The sequence below is a fragment of the Pectinophora gossypiella genome, chromosome 4, assembly GCF_024362695.1.
Source record: "Pectinophora gossypiella chromosome 4, ilPecGoss1.1, whole genome shotgun sequence".
In the NCBI taxonomy this organism is placed as follows: domain Eukaryota; kingdom Metazoa; phylum Arthropoda; class Insecta; order Lepidoptera; family Gelechiidae; genus Pectinophora; species Pectinophora gossypiella.
In genome coordinates, this window is record NC_065407.1 from 13,073,971 (window position 1) to 13,095,076 (window position 21,106).

A 21,106-nucleotide genomic window follows, 5' to 3' on the forward strand; every position below is an offset into this window, starting at 1 on the left:
TAATTTCATATCTGATTCTGTATCTTTGTGTAAATAAATGTTTAATGAAGTTTGCCGGAGATTGCAGAGAGACGAGAAGATGGAAGTACCAAGGGAGAGGCCTTTACCCAGCAGTGGGATCAAGTAAGCAAGATACGATAAGAGAAGAAGAGAGGTTTGGGTTCTTATACTTAGACAATTGAGAAAAACAGGTAGATAATCGATGTTTTTGTGTAAAATTTTACATACATGCATAAACCCACGCGTATTTCCCACCAAAGTAAGCTGACACGATGAAATTCGATTTTAAAAATCTGTAAAGTTGAAGTTAGCGAAAACTAAAATATTTTTGCATAGTCTAGCTAGAACAATTGAAAACCCCTGTAATGTTTCACAGTACTTATCATCTTGAGCACGTAACTTGTCGACAAATGGATCGCGTAGACGTGTCCAACATAGGGGTGGTTTGTAGACGAAGGGCTGGTAACCTGCTACTATACCGTTCAACATTATTTATCTTCAGACAGGACGAATGGGCTGTGTTGTCTACTGTAAAATTGTATCTCAGTTAGGGTTGCCACCCGTACCTATAGCACGCAAAAGCACTGTAATGGCCTTATGATAGATCTTATTATTATCCTACAATTTTCTTTTAGTCATTTTTTCTCTTTATGTAGTCTTTTTTAATCTGTCTACACGAAATTGAGTTTACGAGTACAGACGTGAATTTATGTTTGCGTCAGTACCTACTTAAATAGCGGCCCACATGGAAAAGTAACTAAATAAGTGAATATAAGTAAGTAACTAAATGACAATATCCGTGGAATCCGTAATGGTCCTGTTCTGAGAACGCTTGACTTACATTGTTGTGTTACGGGTTCGAATCCCGAGTCGGTCTATAAACCACTGAATTCGACCCCCATATAAATGGGACTTAAACATAGCTGGCGAAGGGTGGGTGTATTGCACAACTCTGTCTACACCTCTGGAGATAGAAGCGTGACATAATAAGACAAAATACGAATGAAAAAAAAAACTACTCAAATAGTACGGTTAATAGTTCAACACGTACCCACAGCATTTAGCTTATGTTAAAAGGAATACGGAACACAAAAGAAAGTTCAGCCTGAAGTTGACAGCCAACTGACTGGAGCGCGCGCGGCCTGAGACAAATTTTATACCTCTTTTGTACTCTTAAGGCAATCGATTTGTCTCCTCCCTCCTCAGCCTACCAGTATACTAACAACATATTGAAACTACTCATTGACATCATGATTTTTTGCATTATCATCCTAAGGTCGAGATTTCTAGACACAATAGTTAAAGAGATTAATAAAAAGATTTTAAAGGGGTATTCGGTCGTATGACTCTATATTAGTTATACTCATGTTATTGGCACGGTCAGTTAAAGTATAAAACTACTTTCCCTTCCTTAGCTCCATGACCTAGGATTTTGGCACTAACGCGGCCTTAGTTATTCGTACCGACGACAAGATACCAAAGTGTTTTTTGTAGGGTTTTTGGCCTGGTTGTAGACGTTTAGGCTATCTCTTCATTTTGGTCCTGATTCCAGCTGACACTCAGTATTATTTATATGTTTTAAAAGGACTTCTTAGTATAATAATAAACAGATAGAAATCAAAATGATGTAAAGGAAAACCACAGCTTAGAATTTACTTACCAACAGATGTTGATATACACAAAACTTTCCAACAGATGTATATTTCCTTTATGATATCAGTATTATTACGACAAGAGATTTGTCTTAAGCACTATAACTAAGAAAATAAAAAGTCAAGAAATTAAAAAAATATATAAAAAACAAGAAAAGAAAAATCTTTCCGCGATAACTATTGATATACAAAAGAAACGAAGCTTCCGAGCAGATGTTGCTAACTGTGCTAAAAATCGTCACACCGGTTTGCATGAAACGGGCAACGGTCACACAGTGGAGCAAAATACGTTTTTACAGTCAAAACGCTTCAGTATCGCTATAATATACAATAATGTATTGTGGGTCAGTTGAACTTGAGAATCCGTTTGATCCTTTATCACCAAAAGTTTCATCATATCTTAAAACTTCGTATTAACTATCAACCAACAGTGATTGTAAGTTGTCTTTGATTACTTGTCTCTGCCCATTCCATTAGAGAATACGGGTTTGAGTTGTATATTGAGAATATAGTATGTATATTGAGAACCCGTATCACTTACAAAGGAAATAATAACCTATCCAACATTTTCTATATTCCCAATGTAGAGTTTGCAAAACAATACCTACATATTTTTCTGAAACCACAGGATTCGCTGAAATAACTCCAATACTAAAATTGTACTCGCGAAAATATATCATGAATTTTTCCTCCATTTTTAAATGTTAGGCCTAGAGTGTTGGAATGTCAAATAAATACGAAAAAAAAGAAGAGTATTTCCCACAATAAAATGTTCGGGCTCAGTGTGCGTACGGGTCGTCACCCCGCCGGTGGGCGGCAAATGGACTCTTGGGCGGCGGCCTATAAATACCACTTGTTAACGATAATAATATACTGCCCTATTTAATTATTCAGCCTGTACGAGATTAGGATGGCCCTCAAACAACTCAAAAACAACAAAGCGGCAGGAGATGACGGAATCACAGCAGAACTTCTGAGAGCGGGCGGAACGCCAATACTTAAAGTCCTCCAGAGGCTCTTCAATTCCGTCATATTTCAGGGCAAAACGCCGAGGGCATGGAGCGGAAGCGAGGTGATCTTGTTCTTCAAGAAAGGGGATAAAGCCCTACTGAAGAACTACAGACCTATCTCGCTTCTGAGCCATGTCTACAAGTTGTTTTCGAGGGTCATTACGAATCGTCTCGCTTGCAGGTTTGACGACTTCCAGCCTCCCGAACAAGCCGGTTTCCGAAAAGGCTTTAGCACCATAGACCACATCCATACGCTGCGGCAGGTTATACAGAAGACCGAAGAGTATAATTTGCCACTTTGCTTGGCGTTTGTGGACTATGAGAAAGCCTTTGATTCGATCGAGACCTGGGCTGTGTTGCAGTCTCTTCAGAGGTGCCAAGTGGACCATAGGTACATCGAAGTGCTAAGGGACCTCTACCAAAATGCCACTATGTCAGTTCGAGTACAGAACCAGAGCTCTAATCCGATCCAACTGCAGCGAGGAGTGAGACAGGGAGATGTCATCTCTCCGAAACTGTTCACTGCTGCATTGGAGGATATTTTTAAGCTTCTGGACTGGAAAGGATTTGGCATCAACATCAACGGCGAGTACCTGACGCACCTTCGATTTGCCGATGATATAGTCCTAATGGCTGAGACCCTGGAAGACCTGAACACCATGCTCGAGCATCTCAGTAACGCATCCCAACGAGTGGGTCTTAGCATGAACATGGCAAAGACAAAAATTATGTCCAACGACCATGTCGCACCCACTCCAGTTCAGGTTGGGAACGTTACACTCGAAGTTGTAGACCAGTACATTTACCTAGGACAAATAATCCAGTTAGGTAAGTCCAACTTCGAGAAAGAGATCTCTCGTCGGATCCAACTCGGATGGGCAGCGTTCGGGAAGCTGCGGAATATCTTCTCGTCCGGAATACCTCAGTGTCTCAAGACGAAAGTCTTTGACCAGTGCGTGTTGCCAGTGATGACCTACGGCAGTGAGACGTGGCCGCTTACTATGGGTCTCGTGAGGAGGCTCGGTGTCGCTCAGCGGGCAATGGAGAGAGCTATGCTCGGTATTTCCCTGCTGGATCGAATCAGAAATGAGGAGATCCGCAGGAGAACTAAAGTCACCGACATAGCTCGGAGAATTGCAAAGCTGAAGTGGCAGTGGGCAGGACACATAGCGAGGAGAACCGATGGCCGATGGGGCGGAAAGGTTCTGGAGTGGCGACCACGTGTCGGACGACGCTCAGTGGGTAGGCCCGCTACAAGGTGGACCGACGATCTGGTGAAGGTCGCGGGAAGCCGCTGGATGCGGGCAGCGCAGGACCGATCGTCGTGGAGATCCTTGGGGGAGGCCTATGCCCAGCAGTGGGCGTCATACGGCTGATGATGATGATGATGATGATTTAATTATTGCCTGTTGAAAGAACAAAAACAATTTTCCAAGCGAGATGTTTTCATTCCTTTCTCAGTTGCGAAACAAAGTGTTGTTAGCTGTTGTTAGTGTTGTTATTCTGGCGAGAGCGCATCGCTGCGTAATGGAACGCGACATGCTTTTTAAACTTTTAATAGTTCCAACGTTGCATTATGCCTAGTTGTACACTACATAGCCTTAGTGTTATTATTATCTATAGTTTTTATTATGAAAAATCCGGTTTTGAGGTTGAAAGCTTAGTTATCTACGTATAACATGTTTAACTTATTCAAAAGCCACTGCATGATTATCACGTGCTCAGCGGTGAAAGAAAACATCGTGAGGAAACCCACATTCCCAAGAAATGTATTTCGGAGGTATGTGACCTCACCTATGTTGGGCTAGTATTCCGTTCGCGGGTTGGAAGGTCAGACAGGCAGTCGCTTCTGTAAAAAACTGGACCTGTCAAATCTTCAGGTTAAGTAAGCGGACCCTGTGAAAAACGGGATAACAACACACAACAACAAAAGCCACTGACTGACTGCCCCATTGGGACATAGTCGTGAGCTTATACGTCATACATCATCAAAATGAAGTGTCATCTGGAAGAAATTTCTGTGGAACAAGAAGGCTGTCTGCCACGTTTGTTTTGCAAATATAATTACGATGACGGTTCAAAATTTGACTTTGAAATCAAATTCTACCTGTCTTAGTGTAGTGATCGCACTTTACATAACAATAAGGCATTAATGAGAGGCCCGGGGCACCGAGCCGCTCTGAATTTTAAATTACTCTTTGCACAGCGATTCTGCTGAGGCAGCCGGTTAAAAGCTTAGCTTTATCCTGGCTGGTACTATGTCCTGATATAACACTGATTCTTCATACTTGTGGCTTCCGGGGTTCGAATCCCGGTAGGGACAAACCGAAGTTTCCGAGCAGATGTTTCTAACTGTGCTAAAAATCGTCACACCGATTTGCATGAAGCGGGCAACGGTCACACAGTGGAGAAAAATACGTTCCGTGGTTCAAATCACTTTATGATGCCTAGTTTACTTAGGCTTAGGCTGATCACCTGATTGTCCAAAAGTAAGATGATCCGTACTTCAGAAAACACGTTAAGACGTTGGTCCCGCTTACTACTTACTGATGTAAGTAAGTAGTCGTTATATAAGTCACGTCAGAGGCCTTTGGCAGCTCAATAGTAACTCTGACACCAGGGTTGATCAGGTTGGTAATTCACCTTACAAACCACACAATAGGAGAAGAATACTTGTAGATAGGGTAGGGTACCGATAATATCGAAATCCTTGAATGTAACTGTAACTAGGGATGAAATATCAACATGAATATAAATACAACAACGTATCATTTCGCCTGTATCCTCGAAGGGGTAGGCAGAGTTGTAAGCCGGTTCAGAGTAGATCGTAATAATTTTTTTTAAGGATATTATAGCGCCATAAGCGCACTGTCCACCCGCCTGCTCGCTACTGCTCGCCATAGCTTTGTATTCACTGATATTAATAAAATTTTACAATATCCTTTATTTTATGGTTGTAAACCCTTCTAGAATGAATAATCAAACAACTAACCAGTGCAAAGTATTAAAATTCGACTGACGGCGACATGTTCCCCAATTTGCATTAATGTACGTCCTTTTAGGTCTTCATTTAATATTTTGTTGTAAAAACTCTTTATTAATAAGGACACTGGCTGTTTTTTGATATGACGTTTATCTACTTGTTTTTTTAATATTCTTTTCCATTGTTGACTCTTATATTATCTGCCTAAAGGCCAGGTAATAAAGCTCTCTATCATAACGTGCGTCTTTTTACTGCAACGGTTCCAGAAAACCAGGATACCTGATATAACTTGAATTCGCTACATTTTCGCACGCACGTATCTAGGAACATAAACACACACGTAATACTTATCTACATCGAATTTCCAAGCTAGTCTGCAATAAAAGAGCACGTAAACTCACAAGTCAAAGTTAGAGAAATGTGGACTTTAAGGCTTATTAATAACGACTACGAATCGGGGTTTTAATGAGAGGAAACTTTGAGCGCAACTTCGTAGACGATTGCATTGTTTGGAGATGTTTTTAAGTGCGCGACGCTAGTTTACCTAGAAAGGAAAATAACCAACTAATCTAGAATGCCTCGCAGAGAGAAATGAAAAACTCATGAAACTGTGTGGGTAGTGAGTTTTTCTTGCTTTTACGTAAACGTAAAGTCCTCACTGCTCGACAACCGTATATGTGAGTGTATGAAGTATTTTCTTTCATAATGCTTCACAGGTTGAGAACGCGGGTGGGCAGAGCCACGAATCATGTCGATTTGCAGCCATTTTTGTAACCATGCTCTAAAATGGATAGGTATGATGACCATAGGTACTCAGGCCATTGTCTATAATCCATGCTAATATTATAAATTCGAAAGTAACGGATTTAAATGAAATTCGGTATGGCGATGAAATCCAGAAAAGAACATGATAGTTTTTATCTCCGAAATCATCCCGTAAGGGGAAGAAAAGGGGGTGGAAATATATAATGGTCAAGCAGCTGGACGTGTTCTGTGTTATTTATCACTCCCAGTGCAACATAGAAGACACATCACATCAGTCAGAGAACGCTTATTGAAATATAGAGATTGGCAATCTAATAGAAACAAAAAGTACATCTACCTATCTCTATCTAACATACCCTAAGGCGAAAAACAACAAAACAATGGCGTCGTTAGGGAATCAACGTATGCAATGCAATAACAATTCCCGTCATTTCGCTGGGAATAAATTGCCGCAATATTGGTTCGTCCCGGCGAATCCTCCTCAATAGAATCCACCGAAATGACAAATTCCTGTTAAAAGACACAGGATTACAGAAGAAATGAAAGTCATTCGCGTAGCTAAGACATTTCTTATTGTCGTGTCTGATTATTTTCTAATTAAATTTAATTATTTTGCCCGGGTTCGAATCCAGGTGGGGAGATAACACAAAAATCACTTTGTGATCCCTAGTTTGATTACTTTGGTTAGTACCTACATTAAAGACTGATCACCTGATTGTCCGAAAGTAAGATGATCCGTGCTTCGGAAGGCACGTTACTATTTACTGATGTAAGTGAGTAATCGTTACAGGGGCCTTTGACGGCTCTGGTATTCCAGCTCGCAACTCACGCGATAAGAAGAAGATAGAATTAAAAACAAAAAAGTACTTTTTGTGTTCATATTTTAATGTGTAGTCTATTTTGACTATGGTGTAAATAAATACCTATATGAAATTATGTGATATTTAAAAATTCGAATTAAGTACGATATATTTCTGATACTTGTTTTGCTCAGATGACAGTAACTACTTGGCTGGAGAGCGTAATTTTATCATTCGTGTATTTCAAGTATTGTATTGTTTAAGGTCGCCAACAAACTGTTTTGCAGTTTGGCGAAACATATTTTTTGTAAAACTGCAGTGTATATTTTTGAATAAATAAAAAAAGGGTATTACAAATTTCAGTGATAGTAATCTCCAGCTTTTCTATCTACCTCGGGAGAGATGTGTATGATAAAAGAAACATGAATTACGATTAATATGTAATCAAATACAAATAAATCTACTGCATAAACAGCTATTAATAAATGAAAACACAATAATTTCGACTAACGTATTCGCATTTTTATTACATCGTTCTTCTGTTTATCGAAGACAGAGCAAAAGCAACCTACCATGAATTACAAATAAGACCGCTATAAGATAAACAACTTCAACCGCCAACCGCTAAGCGAAGTCAATTTAATGATTAAAATTTCAATCTTCAATATTTTCATAAGTAAACTGTGTCAGGAAATGAAGAAAACATTTGAGTATTGCTTTTAAGGAATCAGTCAAGAGGAGGGAAGGGTTCACCGGAAGCAGGCGGCAGGGGGCGGAAGTAGGGGCCTTCTCTGATGCTGATGACACTTTTGAAGCCAAAACGTTGCATTTTTTCATTTTATTAACTATTGTTAATACAGTAAATGTTTACTAAAATTATAATTTGAGAATAAATGAGATGAGACGATGATGTACCCTAAAAAGGTTACATCATCACAGTTTTATATTAAGAATATGAACAAATAAGAATATTACGAATACATAAAAATAATGAATTTTTCTTCATGCCATATTCTAACTGAGGCAAAAGGGGATGGTACGTCTTATTTTCTGAAAATAGTTCCCTCTTATCGAAACCCAACGACGAAAGCCAATAACGTACTGTACTTTACACCTGTAACTTATCTTAAGTGAAAAATGCATTCGCGTGAAACTATTATTAAAACTATACAAGTTTCATGCAAACTTTCACACCTCTTTATACTCCCTTAGGGGATTAATTTCACAAAATCCCGTCTTATTGAATTCGTGTCCTAAAAGCAAACCCCATGCACAATTTGAGACTCCTAGCTCTTGTAGTTTCGGAGTGAGTCAGTGAGTGATATAGATTATGTCAGCGTTATGGATATTTAGGTAGCCGGCAGACCCAGATACTGTGGTATCAGAATAGCAAATACATTGGACGATACCTGCGGGTAACGTGCTATGTAATGTATTAAACAGCAGCGTTTCGCGGGTCAAATTAGGTCAGTGTACAACGCATGAATTTGGGTTGTGAACATAAATGCTTCAGCGACATTCAATCAGCTTCTAGGCCCCGTAAATTGTATCATCAATATTATCATTCACACTTACGACAGTGCGCCAAATATTTCATCAGAAATCATTTCACAATTTCCATTTGTATCATTTAACACGACGGGACCTCGTAACAAACCTATAAACATCGTTTAATTTTATTTCACATCAAAACATTAAACTTGAGTTGTAAAAGTGCCTGCCTCACGAGCGCTTCGCGAAGCACATAACTATACGATTGCTATAAACGTTTCACAGGCGCTCGTTGCATTTCGTTGAACTCGATTTTTACTCTACAATTTTAAATTCATATTTCAAAATATATGTGCCTTGTAATCTGCTAGATTCCACAGCTGAAGTACAGCGATAGGAGGCAGGGAGAAATTCTAATTAGCGCTAATGGACCCACGTTAACCTGAAACTTGTCTGCGGCATTCCGACCTTGTTAAACTTTATGAACATTTTACAAGGTTTATAAGGGAATCACCTCATTGGCTAGATGGCCTGCCGGAACTTTGGCTTCGTTATTAAATCAAATTAATATTCAAATACATAAATATTTTTTTATATAACAAAAAAAATATGTCTTAGATCTGCTGTAGACTTCAGCTGGTATAATATTATGTCCTTTATAAACTAACATTCGAATCTAAACACATTAGGTAGGTAATACACAAAGTTATCGACCGATCGCTGAAAGCCTCGGGCAAACATTTGGCATGCTGAAAGCATTCTTCAGTTCAAATTGCTATGGTGTCTGTTGGAAATTCCGCTGGTATTCCAACTAATAAACTATTCCCTATTGGAGGCGATTTATACTAGAGTGAGCTAGGTAGGTTAACAGTGCATAGATGGCGAGGTTAGTTACCCCGCCTCCGGGAGCGGCGGCAATGAATGCCTAAGTGGTGTGCGGGGATCCATTCAGTGCGAGCTCAATGCTGGCCAGTAAACAAGGCTTTCATCGCATACGTGTCACCTGGTACCCTAGTGCGCACTCGCTAATAATTAAAATGCCCTCACTACTTTTTGGATACATTCAGAAAATTCACAAATCCACCGCGCTAATGAAAAGTTTGTACGTAATATACGGATAGAATTTCCAGTCTTCCAATTTCCATATTCATATTTTAAAAAGCGAAGAATAACACGCGCAGTTAATTCTTAAAAAGAGAATGTATAATCTATAGATGCAAAAGTAATCGATATTAATTGGCTAGTTTCCAACTAGTTAATACGTATAGTTACTTTTTTACTAAACGTTACAACACGAAATTACTATGGAATTTGTATGAAAGATCAGTGTGACGTCGTAGAAAAACGTGATAAAATGTCTGACTTATTACGGATGTCTTGATTAAAATTCATAAATAAGTTAAATAGAAAAAAGAAAATGTTTTTCGTTAGGTTTAGATCTAGATAACATTTATACGTTACGTTTGGGTAGACCTAGGATAACATTTATGGAACAAATAAAAGAGAAGGTGCAGGTCGTGTCGTATCGGGAGGTGAAGGTTTTGGCGGGAAGAAGAGAGGAATGGCGGTTACTCCACCGACAAGAGCGCAGCTCTTAAATAGAGAGAGAGAGAGATCTGTCTTTTTTTAGTAATCGGAATTTTATAATTTATCTTGAACCTAGTACGACCCAAATAGTAATGAATGAACGTGGAGGAAGCAAGAGAAGCGTATCAGGATCGATGCAAATGGAATTCCATAGTCTCTGCTTACCTCGGTGAGAAATAGGCGTGGTTTTATGTATGATGTATGTAACTCAGTATCGACATCGTAAGTGGGTCATGTTAAAGTGAATTCTTCGTTGTGGCATGTTCAATGGGCCGAAAAGACATGACAGTTGAACAGACAGACAGTCAGAAGTATCGACGTCACGTCTGCTTTCAGAACAAGTGTATTCAGTTTATTGCGGATCAATAGCACATAGGTATTTTGTCTGTGGTATTTGCATTCTGATCTGGCTTATATTGGGCATATAAGGAGATACGTGTATTCTCCTTATCGTTGCGAGAGCCTTTCAGATTTGATCTTCTTCTTATCGTGTGGGGTGTGAGTTGATGAGGTTGGTTCCGATTTGATTAGCCCAGTATTTTGTTGTCCAGACAGATTTATCAGCTCTTCCCAAGTACAGGTGTCAGTATAGTCTGTGATGTAACACCTTAACCCAGATTCCATTCAGAAACAGATCCATTTAGAAATCTCGACCAGAACAGAACTGTAGTTATCACGACTTCGACCAACCTCAATCCGAGTGACGGCCTCCGTGGTCAAGTAGTTGAGCATTGGTCCCGGGTTCGAATCCCGATGTAGACATGTCACAAAAAACACTTTGTTTGTTCATTTCACCCGTTCGTCCGAAAGTAAGTGATGATGCTTCGGAGGGCACGTTAAGCAGTCAGACACGGCTTCTATTTATTTAAGTGTGTAGTCGTTACTTGAGCCATGTCAGGGGCCTTTGGCGGCTCAATAGTTACCCCGACACCAGGGTTGATGAGGTTGGTCATTGATTTCACAACCCACACGAGAGAAGAATCCGGGCATTTAAAGATTTCCAGGTTGTCTCGAGAAAACGAATACCCAGTATAGGTACGTTTTATGTTACATACAGGAAGCTGTCAGTAATCGAGTTGTAAAGTCTGCTTCAGTTCTGGTTATGACTTCAAAGGTGTACTGTACCGTCAGGCACCCGTAACGAACTTAGCTCAGTGGACCGTGAGGGTTGGATACGCTTTGAATATTACGGACGACGTGAACATTTTAATAATAATTCTTATTTTAAAAGCGACTATATGGTTGCTATACCTACGCGTAATTATTTTAAAATCACGGTAAAATTAAATCAAACTTTTCGCGTGTTTATATTCTGCGATTTTTGGTAAATACGTGATGAAAATACGGAATATACTTGATACTGTCGATCGTCAAGCTTTTTCATTAGAAATACTTTTTATCATGTACTAATGATGTTATATTGTCACATCTTCACTTACTGTCAGGTAGGATTATGATCAACTATTTTCAACACAACATATAACATAAGCTCGCGACTATATCCCAATTTGGGTAGTCAGAAGCACATTAATCGCCATATAAACTAAGTACCCACATCGCACCGAGCTTTCTGTTAGACCAACGTTATATTATAGGTGCAAACTATTTTCAATAAGAAGAAAAACACGTTGTCAAGGTAATTATTTTTTTACATTGTGAATAACAGAAAGTATGGAATCCCATAGTCTCTGCTTACCCCCGGTGGGAAATAGGTGTGGATTTATATAATATGTCTGTTATATTGTGAAGCTGCAGTAGAGCGGTATGCTGCGTACGCCTACAGTGGATTGAGGGTAGGCATGTGCCCAGCAGTGGGACGTATATAGGCTGTTTATGTATATTAATCTGTACTTATAACGCGTGGTTCTAAGCGCATGATTTCGCGTCAGCGGGCAAAGGCCCGAGTGCGTGCAATTAGTTCCCCCGGGCACCTCACAAAGGCTTAGTGGAGCTTTCTGGCCCCACACGAACGCGACCGCACACCTGAACTCGATATTGAATTATGGAATTCAATTAAACACATCACACATACCTACTGAATGACATAACATCAAATCAAAAAAACCAAGTGTACCCTTCGACATTACGAATATTAGGAATAAAAAATAAAATTCATTTTGCAATGGGTATTCTAAGATTTGAAATTCTTCGTTATGTTCCAAATTCAAACTAAAAATTTTTTTTAAACAAAAATCGCGTTTCAATTTTTTTGATGAGAAGTATACATAATAAGCATAGAATAGAGAGATAGAGTGAACATAATTAAACTCCGTAGTCAATACTGGGGCGGGCAGAGCCTTATTATCAGAAAACTAGCAGCCATTTTTGATAATTATGAAGTCTAAGATATTGATCCGATATAATGATGATCCGTATGGTGGGTGACAGGTAATCTACCCCACGGAATTGAAAAAGGAGGTTGGAAAGGACCTAACGCGTATTTTGTATGAAAACCACTGTCGCTGGTTCAACCCCACTCTCTTTTACTACTACTGTTGCAAACAGATAACTACGATTTCCTGTGATAAGGAGGGATCTCCTTACATGTTATCTAGTCGATATTTGTTCTATTGCCCTGCATGTTATAATGAATGAGACGACCTCTTAATGTACTATCGTGGAGCTCCGTGTGTCGTAAAGTTTGCTTTTTTTTTTTGACGTGACTTATTGTAGATTTGCCGCAGATGGCATTAACTACTTGGCCGGACAAATGGGGAGCGCTGAAGGCTCTCACCCGGTACAACGTTTAAGACAACAGGCCTGAGGGTGCCCAGTCGGGCGCGAACCTCGGCTCAGGGCGTCGTCTGAGAGGAAAAATATTTGAAAGAATTAATCGACCCTAGTGGGTCGATAGCGATAAGCGCTGAATGAGGGAAATCGTCGACCACGCCGGCGGGGTCGGTATCGGGGCCCTGAAGTGTTTGGTGTCGCGAGCTGATTGGCTGCCTCTATGGCTAGAGTAATCGGGTCGTCGGGATCGTATATTACGTCCTTCGGACGCCGATACTTTTCAGTACCGTCCCTAAGCGGAATGTACTCGGAAGCCGCAACTACCAGGGGATTTGGGTGGTGCGGAGCAGAATCGAAAAAACGTTTGGAAGCTAATTTGAGCCATTGGGCAATGGTTGGCCGTAAAGTTTGCGGAAGAGTGGACTGTAAAGCGAAGTATGAACTATTTGCTCATACTTGTATGGCGCGCGTTTCGCGCTCACTTGGGTCTTCCAACCTCTTTCTTCTATTCCGAAATCTACCCATATCGCCTATTGCTTTTCACAACTGAGCGAAAATTTGCATTAACAAATAGACAATATTATATAACCTTACCTTTTCCTAAATAATGTTACCATAAGTAACTCTAAAGGTTACCCAGATAAAAAATAAAAAAATAAAATAATTGTTTATTGTCATAGAAAAAGATCGACACAACATTGGGTACTACAGCTAGGACACACAAATGCTACAGAAGTATAACCCTGCTACCTGAACTAGGAGACCTGTATCTCAGGAAGCAGTGTTCAGCAATTACATCTTTTATAACATCGGTTTAGGCAGACCATTGTTAAACTGAATTTATTTGACAATAAACTGTGCTTAAATAAGAACAAATAAACATGCATTTTGTATGTTAATTGGGTTTGTGTGTATGTGTATTATAATATTAGTGTGTGTGTGTTTGTGTGTATCTGTGTGAGTGTTTGCGTTGTGTGACTGTTCACAACAAATGTTGTGTTTATGTTTAGTAAAAAAAACATTGGTACCAGTCCTCCGAGAATGACTTTGACGAAGGAAGGTTAATATAACGATAATATGACTTGCAAACTGTGTGTCTATAGAAGATTGTAAATACCGAGATAGTGAACACCACGCTGCGATTCCATTTAACAATTTCAATATGCGGACGTAAATAACGTAGTTCACAGCAACACGCTACGAAATAGTTTGGGTTTCGAAATTTTATTAAACATTCCCCTTGAAACAATATTAACTTCTTGAGTTGTTTGCGGATTTTTTGATATCCATAAGTTGCCAGTTATTTGTAAGTAAGCTGTATTGTTGAACTCGTTCCCCGCCCAACTCTAATGCCGGTAAATCCCGCGCCGTGCCAACTTGAACCCTAATTTCGCTTCCTTATCCTTATTGCGGAAAATCTTTTACCGTAACCTAACCGGTATTGGGCTGGTTTTCCCTTTGAAAGGTCAGATAGGCAGTCGCTTCTATAAAAAACCGGACCTGTCAAATCTTCAGGTTAGATTTAGAAGACACGTTAAGCCATTGGTTGGGGCTACAATCCCAAACACCTCCACCAATACACAGTTGGAGTATGCTCCATATCCCCACTGGTTTATTGAGGGGAGGCCTGTGCCCAGCAGTGGGACGTAAGTATACTAGTAGGCTATTTATGTATATTTATTTAATAGAAATAAACCACACAATGACATTACTCCATTAAAGTAACAAATCACGTAATAAGTATGCAATTATCTGTGCTTATTCAGCAGTGTAATAAATGCATTGAAATCGACGACTCGTGGTACAAACACAATGTCTGCGTTGCTGAAGCGCTTCAAAAGACATATGCTGCCGTGGTACCGCAATTTGCATATACTAGAACGCATACATACCTAGGTAGGTAGGTAGGGCGTTCTAGTATGTGTTTTTTTTTGTTTTGGTTTTCCCCGAAGGGTAAGGCAAAGGGAACTATGCCCATACAGCCATGTCTTCCGTATTTTTTTTCTTGATGATTGATGAAATGATGAAAGATGATGATGATGAAACCTAAGCCCCCACCCTCGGAGTAGACTCCTACTCCGAACCCCAAACGAATTAACTCAAAAGTCCGCATAAACTTTCGAGCTATGAAGCGGCTTCCTGGCACGAAGCGAAAATAAGCAGATACACGTTGTTCATTGAATACTCCGATAAAATAACACTCGCGAATGTCTTCCGACTAACTTAATGCGATCATTAACCACAAAACACCACTTCGTATTAATTATTTAGATTATCCAATGAAGAAAGCAACTGTCCCGTTCCCGTCTCCCGCCAAAAAGCCTCTAGTATGTGTATATCAGTACCTACTGATATACACAGTGTTAGTGACACCGTAACCAAAAAAAAAACGTCTACTTGATGTACTGAAAACGATGATAAGTGTTTTTCTCATCTGAGACGTTTAATTACGATTTTGAGGTTTTGTTGCGATGGTTTTTAATAATATATCCTCTTTATATATTTTTATAATAATCTATACAGATTTAAACACAATATGGGATTGAAAATATTTTAAGAATACAGTAATTTTTTTAGAGAATAGTGTCAGGATCGAAGCAAATGGAATTCCATAGTCTCTGCTTACCTGTAGTAGTTTATGTATGTATTTTTTTTATGAATGTTCCTACAGAAATTACCACTCAGAATCATGGTCTGAATCATTCCCGAAAATTTTCGTTACGGTGTCACTAACACTCTGTACGCACCCGAGAACTCACAATCATATTCGAATGTGATCTTTCAAAAAAGCGCTTATATGGTTTTCACTATAAGGCACAACGATATACCTATTTTTTGTTAGTGGCGCGACTGTGGTTGCGCGGGGTCTTAATGAAATAAGGCATAAGTTATTTCATTAGAACACTATAATGCGACGATATTATTATGTACCGGAGATAATTCTCAAAGAAAACGAGTAAAATCCTTCATATGCCGACGGTACGGTCATGAACAAAATACCCGCTTTAAAAACTTGTCGCCCTAACATATGGATGATTCAGACCATGATTTTAAGTTGATATCAAATGGAATTTTCCGTCGCCAAGGGTATAGAATTGAAAATAATTTATAAAAACTAAACGAAAATCATGAATTTTGCGACGGAAAATTCCACTTGATATTAACTCAGAATAATCAGCTGAATCATCCCCCTGAGTATTCGTTACGATATCACTAACACCCTGTATACTCATACTGGTTTCTATTAAACTTCTACTACCACTTCTGTTTTTCTACTTATTAAAAAACAGTATGAGTTACGTGATACAAGTACAAGAGTGCTGAAAAGTATCTACTATCAAAAGATGCCGAACGAACACCTATCTATCTGTCTACTTCAGGTTTCTTACATAATTGAGTGCTAAACAAACTTGACAATGCCATTCTACCCAAGTCTGGGGTCTCTCCAATCTTCTTAAGTAATCCTTTTACAGTGCGACATGTGTCTGAGACGTGCAGCTAAATGTGGTTTTATGTGCAGTCCAAGTCACAGATTGTAAGGGTGTATAAGTCCCTTATATTAATGATAATTTACTTTGACACGTTTACAAATTGAAACTTATCTTTAGGGCTGTAAACACTCTGTAAAGCAAATGTGGCAATCGTGGTTTGTGAAAGTTTCCACCTGTAGGTACTTTACATCTGTGAAGTTCTATAAATATATTTTTGTCGACACATAAACAACCCTCAACACATACAAAAAATTGTAGAGGTTGTAAGCAACCCCCATCGTGCAGTAGCCTTCTACTGCATAAGCCCGTGTAAATGTTATAAAAAAAACATGTAGGTGGGTACTCACGAGAGCAACGGAGTTGTTGTTCTGCTGCAGCCAGCGGAGTATGGCGCTGGCGGTGGTGAAGTCGGGGCGTGGCGGGGGAGGGATGGCGTGCTGCAGGCTCGACGCCAGCTGCTGCGCCAGCTCCAACGCACGCGCGCGCGCCGCGCGCCCCGGGCCCGTCGCCGTGCAGCCGCCGGGGGGGGCGCCGCCTGCCTCTGTGGGTACGGCAATTGGATAGATGATAGATCAAACAAACACAACATAAGATCACGGATGTATCCCAATCGGGGTAGTCAGAGGTACATCCGTCGGAAGATGAAGTAAGTACCTACCCTCAGCTCATCTAGCTTTCGGTTAGACCAACGTGATAGGCGGTGTATTGCCGTCTATATAATGGTCAAGCCAACTGTGTTAGTGAAAACTGCACTTAAGATGACTGGACCAAAGATAAATTATAAAATGTCAACCTAGAAAATGTATTTTATTCGCTCCCACTCCTCAATACAATCATTAATAGTTGGACACTGATCCACAAGTGGATAAAAGTTATATTCCGCTGCCTGACCTATACTACCTACACCTACCGACGAAGGTGTGTGTATACGTATGTAATTTGTCAAGCCGAGACCGTTTCACTCAGCAAGCAGCAGGCGTAATACGAAGCCGAGCGAAAATTGACATAGTTTAGTTCGATAGTCAACTTTATAGCTGGATATAGATATCTACCACAGCTAGCCGATTAAGTTATTCAGTGTTATTAAACTAAAACACGGCTACCCGAGTTACTGTCCGCACTTGCAGCACCGTAATATACATACCAAACGCTCAATAAATTCGTACAAAAGCTTTCAGTAGACTTAACTGGTTAATATTAGCAGAACATAAATTTACTACGACCGCGCCCATTCATAGTTTTTACACGTTTTCAATGTATCTACGTACTCGTATGGCCGCTCACTGCAACGAGGTAACTTTGACAGCTAACGTGCGTAGCATATGCAGGCGTAGCATGTGCGTGCGTAGCATATGCGAGCTTAGCGTAACTAAAATGGTTCGGATCGACATTATTTCCTTAATTCGATACTGTTTTAAGGTGGAACGCATCATAAAAAGCACATCAACGATATCCCTCTTTTAGAATATAACATATACCATATGTATAACAAAAATACCTAGCATTCGCTGAGAAATTATAAGAATCATGTCCAATAGAAAATAAAGTCGATTATAAAATCTACGTAACTTAAGTAAGTACACAATTAATCAACTTGCTTTATACGAAAGGAACTGATAAATTACATACATTACTAGCCCGTAAACCGTCTAATGAGCAGCTGCGTTCAGGTACATAAATAAAAAATATAACATTTATTAAAGGAGAACAAAGTTATGCCATTCAATTTAACGCGAATGTTCTAATTAATGAAGTTAGGCGGCAGTTGAGTGGCACTGCCTCCGGCGAACATCCAAGCAGGCCTCGGATTTAAATAGCGAATATATTGTTTAGAATATTCAAACATATTTGCTAATACAAAATAACATTTTAATGCAAACAGATTTGATTAAAATATAGACCAATTTTGTATTATTTAGATAGTGTCTCGGACAGTTTCTTTTTGGAGCACATAATAAATAATCGTGTTACGCATAACGGACGAAAGCAGTAGAGTTCGAAGAAAAATCACTTTAATTGTGTTTGAACAGATGAGAGATCACCTCATTTCAACAAAAAAATAAAGATTAATATAAATCATCAAAATCATATCAAGTATCATATTGCACCTACTTCGATAGACGTCACTGCAATAAATTCAAAGTACGAACGCAGTACATCAATCACAATACAATGCCTGTGCAGCGCACAATATCCACGATGTTTACATTCGTGTTAGTAGCGCAGCGGTCGGTGCAATGCTCGCATAAAACTGTAGATGGCAGCGTCAGTCCAAACAAGTTTAAAACTTCACAATATTGTTCAATATTTCATAATACAGCTTGATAAAACCAACAATGTTTTCGCATAATAAGACTGTAGATAAGAAGATATACGAGATAAAGTGTTACTACCATCGGTAAGCGTCCGATTTAAGTCGTAGTTAACAGAAGTCCTAAAACGCACTAACGAAGTTTTCTCGAAACTCTGTATATAAGCAAACTCGTTCGGCGTATTGTTGGAAGTGTACGTTCACCGTGTCGACACTTACTACGCATTGATCGCTGCTTCCTGCAGTTGTATCTGCTTAGTAAGGAGGCGTCACGCCGTCACACGTCTCACAGGGTAATCGTGTCAGCCCGGCCGGCTGGTAGCGTGTGCCGACTCCCGATCGCCCGGGCCGGCGGCCGCGACGGTGAGGCTCGCGCACATTCCCTGACCGGCCCTTGTTCGCGTCCGTTCTTATCTAAACTCCGGGTTTAAGTCGAGAACACTTCCATATATCGGCGCTGATTACAGTCAGATGCCAGTTTTTTGTCGCCAGACGCCTCGAGATAGGCCGGCCGGCTTATAAACACCAGAATTTCCTTCGAACAATTACAATTAACTTCCAGAACGTACTGGCACTGCGATGGAACTGTTAACGGTTCAAAATAATGAAGTTGACTGCAGCGTTTGTTAATAAGATACCGATATCATCGGGTGTCAATTTGCGGAAGTAAGCGGATAACGTGTCATTGATATTCGATCTGGTAAAATGCTTCAATGCACTTTGCTGTTTCGATATTTTGTATTATATTGCGATTGTGTAAAAAGTTGCAAGATGGATATAATAACGATAACTAAGGAACTTGGTATCGCATAAAATTTAACTGTGTCACATGTTTATGATGCGAAAAATTCGTGATTTTAATTATGATCTTGATCATCATCTCCCTAGGCATTATACCGTTTTTCACAGGATCCACTTACCTAACCTGAAGTTTTGACAGGACCGCTTCTACTGCCTGTCTGGCCTTCCAACCCGCGAAGGAAAAACCAGCCCAATACAGGTTAGGTCACATACCTCTGAAAATGCATTTCTCGGGAATGTGGCTTTCCTTACGATGTTTTTCTTCACCGCTGAACACGTGATAATAATTTATGATCCAAACATGAATTTGAAAACAAATTCGACAATCATTGGTTTAGGCATGTGCTGGATTCGAACCTGCGCTACCAACTGGGCTACCACGACTCTAATTAATTATGATAATACACGTAGTAAATAATATGGAATCGTAATTTATAGGGTGTAAAAATGATAACATTATTCTAGTCCTGCGTAAGGAACTCCACACTATTAAAGTTAGGCAGGAAATTAACCATTATGAATTTTCCTAATTCGAAGAGTGAAATGGGCCCGTAAACTTGAATATGGGCCATCTTCACCTCCATTCATTAACCGGCAAGTGGAATCTCTCGAAATGACTCTACTCGCGCAAATTGCGCGGGGACCGAGTGAATTGCATCCGCTAGGAACAATGGCGCTTTTGCTCCCAGCACAAAAAGGAAAAAAAAATCGCCATCATTTTACACAGTAATAATGGTGGATGGTATAGATACGTCTTACTTTTGCCTACCGAGCAAATGCGGTAGAATGCTTTCGTTGTGAAAGTGTTTTTCTTACGAACAGTCGAACAGTACATTTATGTATATTATTACGAGTATTATACTTCGAATTTGTTAACACGTTTTTGGCGTCTAATGACACGGATTCGTAACAAAGAAAAACATAAGTAGCTTTGTATATTATTACGTGCGTGTTCCTTCTAAGCCTCGCGAAAACATTTCATTTACCAATACCTAAGAGCATGAAGTATTAGTTGAGTTGACTCTTGGGACGGGATGGGTATGTTTCCTGACAAACTGTCACGAAACATATCTATCCCGATGCGTCTACGTGGGCAGGAAGCAACATTAGTACCTATAACAACCAATATTACGCGAGTTTCTTACGCTTCTGAACTTCTGAAAATGCAGGGTACCTCCTTCTTTTTATCATTAAGGTTGTGAGGTTTAGATTACCAATCTCTTGAACCCTACTGTCAGGGTTATCATTGAGCCACCAAAGGCCCTTGACATGGCTCATGATAATTCATTTATTCGCCTTAAAAATGGTAGGTACAGTTTGCAGATGGTCAGCATTTAGCATTAGGTCAACATTTTTAGTTATGAAAATTATAACATGCAAATAATAATGTACGACTGTTTGACTGAACATGCAACGACTATTTGCTTACATCAGTAACCGGGACAACGGTTTAACGTGCCTTTCAAAGCATCATCTTACTTTCGG